Source organism: Pleurodeles waltl, chromosome 9, assembly GCF_031143425.1.
Source record: "Pleurodeles waltl isolate 20211129_DDA chromosome 9, aPleWal1.hap1.20221129, whole genome shotgun sequence".
NCBI lineage: Eukaryota > Metazoa > Chordata > Amphibia > Caudata > Salamandridae > Pleurodeles > Pleurodeles waltl.
The window spans coordinates 607,817,267-607,831,313 of record NC_090448.1 but is presented as its reverse complement, the minus strand read 5'-3'; positions in this window follow the sequence as shown (position 1 = coordinate 607,831,313).

Genomic DNA, 14,047 nt, shown 5'->3' with positions numbered 1-14,047 from the left:
GTCCCCTAAGCCCACTAACTATAAGAACAAGGAAAGAGGAGTGAGGTAAGGGAATCATGTCCATTTAAAAAACAGTCTAGAGGTTGGCCCTGCGGAGGGTCCTCTTGATTGACTTCACACGCCGGTTAATGTGGCGCACATCCCGGCTCAGGTGGCTTAACGTGTGCAGCACACGGTCCATTTTCCGTTCCATGTTGTGGAAGGCTGCAGGGTCAACAGATGGAGCTGGGGCAGTCTGGGTACGGGTGGAGGAGGTCTGTGTGTGTGTATGGAGCCAAGGCCAGTGGGCTGTCCTGCACCTGTAGATATGCTGGGGCCTGAAAGTCCAGCAGTGTAGGCACAACAGTCCCAGCTGTGGATGGGGCCACCTGGGTGGAAGTGGTGGTTGTGCCGGTGGTGGTTGTGGTGGGCAAAGTAGGGCCACCCTGTGGGAAGGCCCTCAATGCCCCGGAGGCCCGTTCATGGCGATATCGACGGGCCATCCTCCTGAACCCCGACTCCACCAGCAGGATGTGCTGGTATCTCATGGCCCGGCGCTGGAATTCACGGACCTGGTCTGGAGTCATGTTTGCAGCTGTGAAGACAAATGCAAATATTCTACATTAGTAACTGCATTGTGTGAAATGGCACAAGAAGTTAATCAGACAATACATCTACTGTACTTGTAACAGCTCATATCACAGTACAGATCATTTAATGTCCCTGAGGAAGTACATGGCAGGCCAGCCTACAAAGGTCACATCACACATAGCACATTCATAACCTACCAGATGGGTAACAACTGGCTTTGACTTGCCATCTGAGTTCTGCCAGTTATCAGCTAACAATCATGCTGCGTATCCTCCACCAAGACCTAGGCTACAAATGTCAGTGTACGGAATGCAAAACTAAAGCCACATGGTCTGCAAGTTGTAACTGGACTTGCCAGTATAGTACCAAGTGCCAAACCTGAGTGTGTATACTAGGTTCCAACCAAACAGTTACTTATTCACATGTATGTGTAACATACTGGTAGCATCCGTACGAGGTACCCCATTCACAAACCCATGCCCGTGTTTTAGCGTGGGGGAGTGGATAAACAATTATCAATTTCCAACAACATGTACACCGAGGAGTGTATAGAAAACTCCACACGTGTTTGGCTCTACACACACACCACAAGTAAGGTCTATCAACAATTAGGAGTCAGCAAACCCTAGACCAATCATAGGGCCACACATGTCAGGAAATGCAGAACTTGGTACACAACATATACGTCCAGTAAGGCCTGACTTGCATCAGACACAGAGTTGCAAGAACACCCATGATCATGATTAGCATGCACACCTAGGCCATTGCACTCAAGTTCCACATACTTGTAGCACTACATGTGAAAGTACATGCTGCTAGGAGGTTCTACCTACAGTTTAATAAGTACCTTGGTAAATAGGGAAGCAGAAGTCTATTGGAAAGCAATTTGCTGTACCAATCTTGGAGGATGTGGGTCTGACAGGCTGATTAAATCTGAGCTGACTTCCAGTGCGACTCTTGTTGATACAAGTGTCATACACATGACTCACCCCAGTACTCACTGTGGGGCCTACAGGACTGGCCTACAATCCCTAGATAATACCATAGGATACGCATAGGCCAACTCAAAACATTTGAGAAACTGAAATCCCACTCATGGAACAAGAGAAATGATTGCCCAACGCATCACACCTTGCTATGCGTTCAACACACACGAGTCCATAACCAGCAAACACAACACATAACAGACATATTAACACTTACTGGAGTGGTCGGGTCCTCAAATGTCGCCACCTCTCCCACAGTGTAGGTGCCGTCCACCTGTAAGACATGGAAGGAAGAAAAGTGTTAAAAATCGGTGCACTGACCAACAATTTCAGAGACATATACAATGTGTAGGCTGAATAAGGAAATAGCAGCCATTCAGACATGATGATACTGCATCTGATATATCACGACCAACTTGTACATAGCATGGGTCTCCTGTGACAGTTACACACATATCTGCACACATGCATTGGCCCTAACTATCATGTGGTGGCAAACATGCCCATTCATTGGTGACCTGAAAAAAATATGGAGTGTAATCGTCTCATCATGTGCATCCAAGAGAGACATCCAAAGCCTGGTTACTTGAGGACTGCATTACCAGTCAAACATGCTATGTGGCCATGACACATTAATGACACATAGGTACAATGTACAGAAGGAGGGGCAGGGACTTTTGTAAGCCCTCCTGTTGTTACAGTTTATTCAATTGATGTGGCCCAGCTATGGTGATTTGCATCAACCATGGAGATGTGAACCCATGTGCATACCTTTGGACTGCCATCCCTAATTGGAATGTGGCACAACTAACTCCAACAAACATTCTAAGATGTTAGCTGAGGGCACCTTACACCTTTTCACGATGTTTCCAAATCCAGATCTGACATGTATCCAAAAAGATAAAGGACCACAATAATCCCAAACATTCATAATACTTCCATGAACGCTTTCCTTCCACACTCACCAGACTCACATGAGACATATGTCTGAGCCACTTTGCTATAATCAATTGACGTGAAGCCAGCACTCATTTTCTGCATCATGTAGTGATTCTAAAGTCAGTCTAGCTATTGTGTGAACAAAGTTAGCCAATATGTTGGTACATCTTTACTTCTCTGGCAAAAGTGTCCTATATAGACATGATTGGCTCCTATTTTGTTTGGTTGTCTGACACAAAGGCAGCACCAATTTACTTCATGGAAAAGTATCCTGTAAGTTTGCTGAGCACGTGCTACCTGACAGCTAGCAATTGTGATCCTTCCCATAGTGCATCAATTACCCAGTATGTTTCCCCAGCATTACACACAGTCAGCAAGTTAGCTGGCAGACATAGTACAAATCATCTGATATCACTACAGAGCATTTAATCGTGCACATTTACATGATTAGTACTCACCTACAGGGCCACCAATCACGATTCCCAGGTGGTCCAAGAGATCCTACTCCCTGGTGATGAGGTCAGCCCACCGGTGCTTCAGCTGGTGGTCACTCCTCTGGCTGGCATACACACGCTGCAGGTCATGCAGCACCTTTCCCCACCGGATTCTGCGCACCTCTGTTTGATACCCCTGTATCACCCTGCCCCCTGCCTCGATCATGAGTGGCAAGAAATAGCACCCAAGCCATATGAACCCCCCCAACTCCTCTTCACCCATCCTGCCAAGACGTGGCCTACCAGACATAGTAGAAATGTGAAAGGGAATAGGGGTTAAAGAAATAGAAAGGGGAAAAGGGGGAAAGTAGGTGTACAAATCTAGAAGAAAAGTAAACTTAACCACTAAAAGAGTCCAACTATCCCCAAACTCCCACTACCCACAACAGACTCCCACAAACAACAAAAACACTAGGTAAATGGACAAATGTACACAAAACACAGTAGGACAGTATACACCAACAATATTTATTTCACAAATTGACAATACAGACAGCACACAGGACAAAAAAGCACAAAATCTTAGGACACCACTCTCTACACAGCCACAGAGTCTAGAAGAATCATAGTCTGCAAAGTGAAAGTAAAAGTACACCCACTGTACATGATCTGTAAACAGGATATCCTATTACATCACTTCCTGTATGAAATGTCCATCCTTTTCCACGTTATACATCATTTTTTGTCCACCAATACTGTATTTGCGTTCTTTTTTTTTACGCACAGGAGTGAAAATTAGCCCGCATCCAAATAATAGTACATGGCCTGTCCAAATTCTGGATCCGGCCTAATGTTCACTCCTGTCCGTCAAAAAAAAGACGCAAATACAGTATTGGTGGCCGAAAAATGAGGCAAAACGCTAGGAACGTCAACATTTCAGTGCATGAACTGGTTTAGGGCATTTTTTGCAGTTTTAATGTTATGTTACATTTGGGACACATCAGAGATAGGCTGGTTGCACTCACTATGGTGTTGATGGTGTATGTTCACATGTGTGACATCATATTGCAGCGGACCATGATCGGCTACTTCCTTCACAGTATTTTTACGGTTGGCTGACGCACTAGATGGCCATATGTGTGGCCTACATATATGTATTGCACAAATTGGGCATGTTTGGCATAAGGAGAGGATAGAAATGTGACGCATATATGTACAATACCTAAATGCCTTTGGCTCAATGTGTGTGCTTTGGCAAGTAATGTATTTATTGACCAAGTGTGTGTGTATCACATGAAGCATTATTGCACATATGCCTGTATGAATGTGACGTCCATGTGTCCAATCCTTAAATGCAAGTCATTGTGGAAATGAGAGAGGACATGTGTTAGTCATACATGTAGCAACATCCGTAATGTGGACTTCCAAGATTTAGGGTAACGTAGACACCACATGTGACAAAGCATGCACCAGATAGATGGCAGACGCTTGTTCATGTCAATGGTCCACATTTTCAACATCCTATGTCCTAGAGTTTTGGTAACAGCTTCCTAGGCACTAGTTGGAGAATCCCACAGTGAGTCATACACATGCATTGAGGAAGTGGGTACCATGTTGTTTGGGCAAAAACAACAAGTGATGGACGGAATGCTGAACATTGTCAAACACTTCCCCCCAGTCATAGATCTGGGTTTAATCCATCGTTCTTTTACTCACCATGCCACCCCAGTTTGGACCCAGCCATATGCAAATCAGTCTTGACCCTGTTCCTCATGGGAACAGTCCAGACCGAACTGCCAAGCCAGGTCCTCACTGGACCGGAAACAAGCATCCTGGGACCGGTTTCGGGGTTTTACCCCTCATCAGCCAGGCTAGCTTGAATCCAGTGGCATGGGAAGCACGGGACCCACGTCTGGGCATACCCTTCCCACTTAGGCCGACAAAGCAAAAACAACAAGTGATGGACGGAATGCTGAACATTGTCAAACACTCACCCCCAGTCATAGATCTGGGTTTAATCCATCGTTCTTTTGCTCACCATGCCACTGGATTCAAGCTAGCCTGGCTGATGAGGGGTGAAACCCCGAAACCGGTCCCAGGATGCTTGTTTCCAGTCCAGGGAAGACCTGGCCTAGCAGTTTGGGCTGGACTGTTCCCATGGGGAACAGGGTCAAGACTGATTTGCATATGGCTGGGTCCAAACTGGAATGGCATGGGCAGCAAAAAAACGATGGATTAAACCCAGATCTGTGACTGGGGGTGAATGTTTGACAATGTTCAGCATTACGTCCATCACTTGTTGTTTCTGCATTTGTCGCCCTAAGTGGGAAGGGTATGCCCAGACGTGGGTCCTGTGCTTCCCATGCCACTGGATTCAAGCTAGCCTGGCTGATGAGGGGTGAAACCCCGAAACCGGTCCCAGGATGCTTGTTTCCAGTCCAGGGAAGACCTGTCCTAGCAGTTCGGGCTGGACTGTTCCCATGGGGAACAGGGTCAAGACTGATTTGCATATGGCTGGGTCCAAACTGGAATGGCATGGGCAGCAAAAAAACGATGGATTAAACCCAGATCTGTGACTGGGGGTGAATGTTTGACAATGTTCAGCATTACGTCCATCACTTGTTGTTTTTGCATTTGTCGCCCTAAGTGGGAAGGGTATGCCCAGACGTGGGTCCCGTGCTTCCCATGCCACTGGATTCAAGCTAGCCTGGCTGATGAGGGGTGAAACCCCGAAACCGGTCCCAGGATGCTTGTTTCCAGTCCAGGGAAGACCTGGCCTAGCAGTTCGGGCTGGACTGTTCCCATGGGGAACAGGGTCAAGACTGATTTGCATATGGCTGGGTCCAAACTGGAATGGCATGGGCTGCAAAAAAATGATGGATTAAACCCAGATCTGTGACTAGGGGTGAATGTTTGACAATGTTCAGCATTACGTCCATCACTTGTTGACGAGGCAGCACGTGGTGTGTAATTTGTCACAGTTCGGTCCAGGACTCATCATGAGTCAGTGGCAGCTATTCCTGTATCTACTGAGTATCCTTGGTTGATCAATGTGAGTAAAGTGGATGAGGACATGTGAACCTACATGGTGATGGTCCCACCCTGTCACTAAAGATGTGTAATGAGACAGTCAACAGGGCAACCTTGGTGTGCTGAGTGAGATAATGTCTCAGGTGTCATGTTCCGGCAGGTGTCATTACAACATTTTTTACACAGGTTAGCCTCTGCAATTCCCACTGCATCTGGGAACATCATAGCCTCTCTGCTGATTATTCTTGCAGCTATTAACCACACACGGCCCATCAATATGTTGTGAGCACTGTGATTCTGTGTGTGAACTTTCAGGGTCCTGACATGTGTGGATTTTTCATGGACATTATCAGAGGTTGCTGGTTCTGCGGAAGTCCCCGTACCCAATGCCTGCATACGGCCCTGGGACACTGTCACACTTTGTCATTCATGCATAAATGAGACCCAGACAATGGATGGACCATGAATTTTGCTTTTCACAGTGGATTTAACACAAATGGTACAGTTAAAAGGCAGATGATGCTCTACAATGTATTTGTGTATGCATTGAAGAAGTCCATGCCCAATACCCCCTAATGAATGAGAGGTTTGCTAACGCAAGTGTGGGACATATGTAAACACAGGGATACTTTAGTGTGACGCACAGACAGATGCCAGTCAGGCTGACAGAATGCAGGGTGAATCAGGATCCAGCAATTTGACAAGTTACATAATCAGTGGTGTAAAGAAATGGCTCCCTGTTGCAGTTACCCCCCACTTTTTGCCTGATACTGATGCAGACTTGACTGAGAAGTGTGCTGGGACCCTGCTAACCAGGCCCCAGCACCAGTGTTCCTTCACCTAAAATGTACCATTGTATCCACAATTGGCACACCCTGGCATTCAGATAAGTCCCTTGTAACTGGTACTTCTAGTACCAAGGGCCCTGATGCCAAGGAAGGTCTCTAAGGGCTGCAGCATGTCTTATGCCACCCTAGAGACCCCTCACTCAGCACAGACACACTGCTTACAAGCCTGTGTGTACTAGTGAGAACAAAATGAGTAAGTCGACATGGCACTCCCCTCAGGGTGCCATGCCAGCCTCTCACTGCCTATGAAGTATAGGTAAGACACCCCTCTAGCAGGCCTTACAGCCCTAAGGCAGGGTGCACTATACCATAGGTGAGGGTACCAGTGCATGAGCACTGTGCCCCTACAGTGTCTAAACAAAACCTTAGACATTGTAAGTGCAGGGTAGCCATAAGAGTATATGGTCTGGGAGTCTGTTTTACACGAACTCCACAGCACCATAATGGCTACACTGAAAACTGGGAAGTTTGGTATCAAACTTCTCAGCACAATAAATGCACACTGATGCCAGTGTACATTTTATTGTAAAATACACCACAGAGGGCACCTTAGAGGTGCCCCCTGAAACTTAACCGACTGTCTGTGTAGGCTGACTAGTTCCAGCAGCCTGCCACACCAGAGACATGTTGCTGGCCCCATGGGGAGAGTGCCTTTGTCACTCTGAGGCCAGTAACAAAGCCTGCACTGGGTGGAGATGCTAACACCTCCCCCAGGCAGGAGCTGTAACACCTGGCGGTGAGCCTCAAAGGCTCACCCCTTTGTCACAGCCCAGCAGGGCACTCCAGCTTAGTGGAGTTGCCCGCCCCCTCCGGCCACGGCCCCCACTTTTGGCGGCAAGGCTGGAGGGAACAAAGAAAGCAACAAGGAGGAGTCACTGGCCAGTCAGGACAGCCCCTAAGGTGTCCTGAGCTGAAGTGACTCTAACTTTTAGAAATCCTCCATCTTGCAGATGGAGGATTCCCCCAATAGGGTTAGGATTGTGACCCCCTCCCCTTGGGAGGAGGCACAAAGAGGGTGTACCCACCCTCAGGGCTAGTAGCCATTGGCTACTAACCCCCCAGACCTAAACACGCCCTTAAATTTAGTATTTAAGGGCTACCCTGAACCCTAGAAAATTAGATTCCTGCAACTACAAGAAGAAGGACTGCCTAGCTGAAAAACCCCTGCAGAGGAAGACCAGAAGACGACAACTGCCTTGGCTCCAGAAACTCACCGGCCTGTCTCCTGCCTTCCAAAGATCCTGCTCCAGCGACGCCTTCCAAAGGGACCAGCGACCTCGACATCCTCTGAGGACTGCCCCTACTTCGAAAAGACAAGAAACTCCCGAGGACAGCGGACCTGCTCCAAGAAAAGCTGCAACTTTGTTTCCAGCAGCTTTAAAGAACCCTGCAAGCTCCCCGCAAGAAGCGTGAGACTTGCCACACTGCACCCGGCGACCCCGACTCGGCTGGTGGAGAACCGACACCTCAGGAGGGACCCCAGGACTACTCTGATACTGTGAGTACCAAAACCTGTCCCCCCTGAGCCCCCACAGCGCCGCCTGCAGAGGGAATCCCGAGGCTTCCCCTGACCGCGACTCTTTGAACCTAAAGTCCCGACGCCTGGGAGAGACCCTGCACCCGCAGCCCCCAGGACCTGAAGGACCGGACTTTCACTGGAGAAGTGACCCCCAGGAGTCCCTCTCCCTTGCCCAAGTGGAGGTTTCCCCGAGGAATCCCCCCCTTGCCTGCCTGCAGCGCTGAAGAGATCCCGAGATCTCTCATAGACTAACATTGCGAACCCGACGCCTGTTTCTACACTGCACCCGGCCGCCCCCGCGCTGCTGAGGGTGAAATTTCTGTGTGGACTTGTGTCCCCCCCGGTGCCCTACAAAACCCCCCTGGTCTGCCCTCCGAAGACGCGGGTACTTACCTGCAAGCAGACCGGAACCGGGGCACCCCCTTCTCTCCATTCTAGCCTATGTGTTTTGGGCACCACTTTGAACTCTGCACCTGACCGGCCCTGAGCTGCTGGTGTGGCGACTTTGGGGTTGCTCTGAACCCCCAACGGTGGGCTACCTTGGACCAAGAACTAAGCCCTGTAAGTGTCTTACTTACCTGGCTAACCTAACAAATACTTACCTCCCCTAGGAACTGTGAAAATTGCACTGTGTCCACTTTTAAAACAGCTATTTGTGAATAACTTGAAAAGTATACATGCAATTTTGATGATTTGAAGTTCCTAAAGTACTTACCTGCAATACCTTTCGAATGAGATATTACATGTAGAATTTGAACCTGTGGTTCTTAAAATAAACTAAGAAAAGATATTTTTCTATAACAAAACCTATTGGCTGGATTTGTCTCTGAGTGTGTGTACCTCATTTATTGTCTATGTGTATGTACAACAAATGCTTAACACTACTCCTTGGATAAGCCTACTGCTCGACCACACTACCACAAAATAGAGCATTAGTATTATCTCTTTTTACCACTATTTTACCTCTAAGGGGAACCCTTGGACTCTGTGCATGCTATTCCTTACTTTGAAATAGCACATACAGAGCCAACTTCCTACAAGTGGTCTGACTCAGACTGTTTGGAGGACGCACTAGACAGTTGACATGTCAAACTGTGTATGTCCTGTGCTTTTGAAGGTGACAAATGAACCCAAGGGCTGTGTTACACGGCTTAATTAGTATCAATGCTTAACAGTGTATATGACAAAATGGCAACTCCTATGCTTTTCCAGGCATCAGCTGTGCTTGTTGAAATGGGTGGTGTGCATAGAGGTGATCACAAGTGTGGGCTGCATCTGTTTCTCACAAGTCCTGTAGGTGAGATTTGTATTCTAATGGCAAACAGACATTTTCACACAGGAAGCAATCTACAGGTGCTAACAGGGCTTGGAAACTAGAAGCCAGTGTATTAATTGACCTGACGTGCATGCAGTCAGATGTTCTATGACAATGGCATATCATAGGAAAGGGTGTAGCACACTGGATTGCTATTCTTAGTCTGTGTGTGTAGAGGAGCGAATATCAGGGTACACATCTTAGTATTCCAGGGACATCTTCAGACAGGTGGGTTGTGATCAGGTGCATGGGTCTGTCAGGAGTTAGGAAATGGGCTGACATGTACATGGAATGTCATGTGCGCAATGCTGCTCATATGAGTGGCACTTGTGCTGTCTATGTTCTGCTTCTATGGAACTCTGGTCACAGATAGTCCTTGCAAATATTGGATGCAGTTGGACTTACTGCTGTCAAGGGTCTGGTCAGACATTCCTGTTACTGATTCAAAAGCACATCGACTGCCTCATGTCTGAGGCTTGTTTTCCCCTTATTGAGTGATGGTGTCTTAGTTGTGTGCCATATGCTGCGTTGGACTTTGATTTCAACATGTATGTGTGAAATAGGTGTGGTCCTCTGCTATTGGCCTTCAAAGGAGAAATGTACATGACATATGTCATTTACAGTGTGTGTGTATGTGACCATTGTATGTTACGCATCACATTAGCTCTGGGATTTTCAGTGTCCTAATCAGTATCTCAGCAATGCTCCATGAGGCAACACTCTTATCCTGATAAGTAGAGTTGAAGGTTTGCAAAAATGATTAGCCAGACCATGATATGGTGATTATTATAGGTGTTTATTTCAATTAGTTCATTAAAGTGGTGATGTGATTATATTTAAAAGAAATTGTTGACGATATGTTGCCGCCTGCGTATACCATCGGCTGTGTTCTGTAGTTCCCCCTCATATTGCAGGCCAGCATCCTCCTCTTCCTCCTCCTCAGGCATGTGTGGCTCTGGTTCCAGGAGGGGAATGTTCCTTTTGATGCATATGTTGTGCAATATTGCACATGTTAGGATGATCTTACAGACCATCTCGGGGGAATATAGGAGGCTACCACCAGTGAAGTCGAGGCACCGGAACCTTGACTTGAGGATGCCGATGGTCCTCTTGACTATGGTGCATGTCCTCCTATGTGCGTCGTTGTAGGAACGCTCTGCTGCAGTACTCGGGTTACCAATAGGTGTCATTATCCATGGCTGGATGCCATACCCCTGATCAGCTGCAAGTGAAAATGAATGGGATCATGTTGATGTAGCTGGCCCTGTTGAAATTACCTTTCATGGCAGTAGTTGCCCTGTGTTGTCTGTGACTCTTTTGTGTTATAATGTCGCATCCTAGGCTTCTAGGATGTACCATCTGCATTGTGTTGTTTCCTTAGCTGAACAGGTGTTTGTCTGCAGACCGTTTGCCAGCAGTATGTTTTGGGATTTGCAGTACAGTGTGCCCTCACTAGCTTTGTGACTTGTGATATAGGTATCCCTGTGTCTTCACTGGGGGTGAGATGATAGTTCCATACACAGGTTAAAATTGACAGTGTTGTTAACACGTTCATATCAATGTACCCTGGACATCCCATACCTTTAAGACTTATGCAATGGATTAATGTAAACTTCTTTGGGACACTTACAATTTGCAAGGTGACATTTAGGTAACCCACTCTACATGTTGTGATCATTGACATCTTAACATTAGACTGTACACTAATTTCAGATGTTTGACAGGTTCACTGCAGACCTATGAAACATGGCTAGCGATGTCACGACCTCAGTGTGTTCCTGTCCACATGTTGCTGTTGTGGTGTATGTGTTGTGTGTCCTAGAGGGTTGCTTTGCAGTGTATATATAAGTAGGTTTCTGCACTTACCAACAAGTAGTCCATTGCCATACCATCCATCCTGGAAGTGTTCATTGATGGTTCAGTGACGGAAGATGAATGAGTCATGGAGACTCCCAGGATATTTAGCCACGATGTTGGTGATCAATCCCTGGTGATCGACAATGGCCTGCATGTTGATGGAATGTGTGTGCTTCCTGTTGCGGTAGAGGTGTTCAGTTGCAGCAGGTGGCACAAGGAGCACATGTGTGCAGTCGATGGCACCAAGGACGTGTGGGAAGCCACTAATGAGGTAGAACCCCTGTTTTGTTTCCTGCTGCTTCTGCAGTGTGTTAGCGAAGCAGATGTGGCGGGGTGTAAGTCCAATGATGGCATCCAGTACTTTGGGCAAAAAGGCAGAGAATGATGGTTGTGATATTCCAGCAACCAGGGCACCAGATGCTTGAAAAGAGCCACTTGCCAGCATGTGAAGTACGGCAAGCAGCTTGGTTTCTTTTGGGATGGTGCGGGGTGTCAGCAAAGTGGGTGCCAACTGCGGTTCAATGTTGCGCAGCAGCTGCTGAACGGCCTGCCAGTTCAACCGGTACCTCTGGATGATGTAGTGTTCCCTGAGGCCATGAAGGGTTGTTCTGGGGCGGAATATCCTCTCCTGCCTTCTGCGCTGCCTTTGAGGTCCCTGCTGGTGTTGTTGTAGCTGCTGTTGTTGTTGCTGGGCTCTGCGTCTGCGTGCACGCTGGATTAGAATCACCTCCATGTCTCCCTGTTGCTGCTCTGCTGTTGCTTCTGTGTGTTCTGATTAAATACAGGTGTGTTTGCCCCATTTTAACATCTGCCCTGACCCAGGCGTAAAATTTTGACGCAAATTGGGCTGTGCGTAATTTTCTGGGTCCGCCTCCCAGCCGTGTGTCATTTTTGCCCGAAAGCATAAATACGGCGCACAGCCGTTTAAGTCATTTTTTTGGATGGGAACGCCTACCTTGCATATCATTAACGCAAGGCAAGTTGCCGCATCCAAAAAATTATGCACACAGCGGAATTTTGTCATCCGCGGGCTCGGGTGTCAAACTTTAAATACGGGGCAACGTTTGCGCTGAATGTGCGTCAAAATTTTTGACGCACATTCGGCACAGACAGAGTATAAATATGCCCCCAACTGTGTTAACTCCCCCCTGAGCCCAGGAGTGCAATGCTGTATATGTTAAGACACCTACTGCAACTGGTAACCCCAATAGTGGTATATTGGAAGAATATGGGTGTATGTCAGCAGTATACTTTAATGACAGTCTCCAGTATTATAGGGCCACCTTCAGCAGAAGCAGGATATTTTCTGGGACCGGGCCTCCCGGACACAGCAGGGAGTGTATGCCACCTTTATCAACCATTACCTGAATATATTCTATTTCTTGTAAGTTTCTGCCAGCTAGCCAATATGCCAACCACTGAAGCTGGCTCGCTATGCAATACGCCTTAAAATCTAGTGCACTCATGCCCCCTAGGTCCACAGACATCCGCAACTTGGGCAAGCTGATTCGACGTCTTCTTTTTCCCCAGATAAGTTCTAGTAACATCGAATTAAGTGTTTTAAAATAGGTTTCTGGTATCTTCACTGGTAAGTTTGTAAAATAAAATAGAAGACGGGGCAGCATTACCATTTTGGCTAGTGCCATCCTACCCACAATGGATATTGGCAATGTTATCCAAAATTGGATCTGTGGCTTGAGTGTGGTCACAGCTCTCTTTAAATTACCTTCTAGCAGGTCCAATGGGGTGTGGTATATTTGGATACCTAAATATTGGAATGTATGTGTGGCCCTTTGCAGTTTCCGATCACCAAAAGGTATCATACTGCCCCCATTCAGTCCATAAAAGGCAAACGCTATAAATTTATTAAAATTGATAGCCAGTCCCGACAAGGGTGTTAACTCCCGGAATATATTTGCCATCGTATCAGGGGGCTGTCGGAGATCCTTGATATATAATATGATATCATCTGCGTATAGTGATACTGCATGTTTTGTATTCTCTATGTCTATGCCCATGTTCCGCTATCTTGTCTCAGTCTTTGCACCAGGGGTTCTATTGCTAGGACAAACTATAAGGGGGACAGAGGGCACTGTGTACCTGGTAGGAATCTGAAATATTCTGTCCGGTGCGTGCTCTTGCCGTCGGCTTAGCATACAATAACCTGACCCATTTTATGTAATCTGGGGGAACCCTAACTTTACCAATACCGCCAACATATAGTCCCAGTGCAGGGAGTCAAACGCCTGGCGTAGGACCAACGAGAGACAGCCCGCCTGGGGGTATCCCTCCTTAGCCGCATCCATCACATGATACAGGCGACGGATGTTAAGGGAGGTGCTGCGGGACGGAACAAATCCGCATTGATCCGTGTGGATCAGGTCACTTACATGACTAAGAAGTCTCTTTGCTAGTAGTTTTGCTAGTATTTTATATTCCATATTCAGTAGAGACAATGGGCTGTAGGACGGGATATCAGTCGCATCTTTACCTGGTTTCAGGAGGGAGGTCACTATTGCCTGTCTCGTAGTGTCTGGAAGATGCCCTAT